This window comes from Lampetra planeri, unplaced genomic scaffold (genome assembly GCF_965212315.1).
Source record: "Lampetra planeri unplaced genomic scaffold, kcLamPlan1.2.h2 scaffold_672, whole genome shotgun sequence".
NCBI classification, from domain to species: domain Eukaryota; kingdom Metazoa; phylum Chordata; class Hyperoartia; order Petromyzontiformes; family Petromyzontidae; genus Lampetra; species Lampetra planeri.
The window spans coordinates 27,501-30,000 of NW_027615495.1; positions in this window are offsets into that span (position 1 = coordinate 27,501).

The following is a 2,500-nucleotide window of genomic DNA, read 5'->3' on the forward strand; positions in this document are numbered from 1 at the left end:
CTATGTGTACAAATTTTGACTTTTTTGAGTGCACGTGCAAATCTGCTGAAAAAGCCTGTGGAAGTTTCACGGCGTTCGTACGATATTTGGCGACGCAAAAATGAGCGATTTCCCAGCTCGAGAGAATTCGGCGCGAGAGAAACGATGCCCCGTAACGCACATGAGAGCAATCCGGGCCAATTTCTCCCGTTTGATGGGGTCTATGTGTAAAAATTTTGACTTTTTTGAGTGCACGTGCAAATCTGCTGAAAAAGCCTGTGGAAGTTTCACGGCGTTCGTACGATATTTGGCGACGCAAAAATGAGCGATTTCCCAGCTCGATGGAATTCGGCGCGAGAGAAACGATGCCCCGTAACGCACATGAGAGCAATCCGGGCCAATTTCTCCCGTTTGATGGGGTCTATGTGTAAAAATTTTGACTTTTTTGAGTGCAGGTGCAAATCTGCTGAAAAAGCCTGTGGAAGTTTCACGGCGTTCGTACGATATTTGGCGACGCAAAAATGAGCGATTTCCCAGCTCGAGAGAATTCGGCGCGAGAGAAACGATGCCCCGTAACGCACATGAGAGCAATCCGGGCCAATTTCTCCCGTTTGATGGGGTCTATGTGTAAAAATTTTGACTTTTTTGAGTGCAGGTGCAAATCTGCTGGAAAAGCCTGTGGAAGTTTCACGGCGTTCGTACGATATTTGGCGACGCAAAAATGAGCGATTTCCCAGCTCGATGGAATTCGGAGCGAGAGAAACGATGCCCCGTAACGCACATGAGAGCAATCCCGGCCAATTTCTCCCGTTTGATGGGGTCTATGTGTACAAATTTTGACTTTTTTGAGTGCACGTGCCAATCTGCTGGAAAAGCCTGTGGAAGTTTCACGGCGTTCGTACGATATTTGGCGACGCAAAAATGAGCGATTTCCCAGCTCGATGGAATTCGGCGCGAGAGAAACGATGCCCCGTAACGCACATGAGAGCAATCCCGGCCAATTTCTCCCGTTTGATGGGGTCTATGTGTAAAAATTTTGACTTTTTTGAGTGCACGTGCAAATCTGCTGAAAAAGCCTGTGGAAGTTTCACGGCGTTCGTACGATATTTGGCGACGCAAAAATGAGCGATTTCCCAGCTCGATGGAATTCGGCGCGAGAGAAACGATGCCCCGTAACGCACATGAGAGCAATCCCGGCCAATTTCTCCCGTTTGATGGGGTCTATGTGTAAAAATTTTGACTTTTTTGAGTGCACGTGCAAATCTGCTGAAAAAGCCTGTGGAAGTTTCACGGCGTTCGTACGATATTTGGCGACGCAAAAATGAGCGATTTCCCAGCTCGATGGAATTCGGAGCGAGAGAAACGATGCCCCGTAACGCACATGAGAGCAATCCCGGCCAATTTCTCCCGTTTGATGGGGTCTATGTGTAAAAATTTTGACTTTTTTGAGTGCACGTGCAAATCTGCTGAAAAAGCCTGTGGAAGTTTCACGGCGTTCGTACGATATTTGGCGACGCAAAAATGAGCGATTTCCCAGCTCGAGAGAATTCGGCGCGAGAGAAACGATGCCCCGTAACGCACATGAGAGCAATCCGGGCCAATTTCTCCCGTTTGATGGGGTCTATGTGTAAAAATTTTGACTTTTTTGAGTGCACGTGCAAATCTGCTGGAAAAGCCTGTGGAAGTTTCACGGCGTTCGTACGATATTTGGCGACGCAAAAATGAGCGATTTCCCAGCTCGATGGAATTCGGCGCGACAGAAACGATGCCCCGTAACGCACATGAGAGCAATCCGGGCCAATTTCTCCCGTTTGATGGGGTCTATGTGTAAAAATTTTGACTTTTTTGAGTGCAGGTGCAAATCTGCTGAAAAAGCCTGTGGAAGTTTCACGGCGTTCGTACGATATTTGGCGACGCAAAAATGAGCGATTTCCCAGCTCGAGAGAATTCGGCGCGAGAGAAACGATGCCCCGTAACGCACATGAGAGCAATCCGGGCCAATTTCTCCCGTTTGATGGGGTCTATGTGTACAAATTTTGACTTTTTTGAGTGCACGTGCAAATCTGCTGAAAAAGCCTGTGGAAGTTTCACGGCGTTCGTACGATATTTGGCGACGCAAAAATGAGCGATTTCCCAGCTCGATGGAATTCGGCGCGACAGAAACGATGCCCCGTAACGCACATGAGAGCAATCCGGGCCAATTTCTCCCGTTTGATGGGGTCTATGTGTAAAAATTTTGACTTTTTTGAGTGCACGTGCAAATCTGCTGAAAAAGCCTGTGGAAGTTTCACGGCGTTCGTACGATATTTGGCGACGCAAAAATGAGCGATTTCCCAGCTCGAGAGAATTCGGCGCGAGAGAAACGATGCCCCGTAACGCACATGAGAGCAATCCGGGCCAATTTCTCCCGTTTGATGGGGTCTATGTGTAAAAATTTTGACTTTTTTGAGTGCAGGTGCAAATCTGCTGAAAAAGCCTGTGGAAGTTTCACGGCGTTCGTACGATATTTGGCGACGCAAAA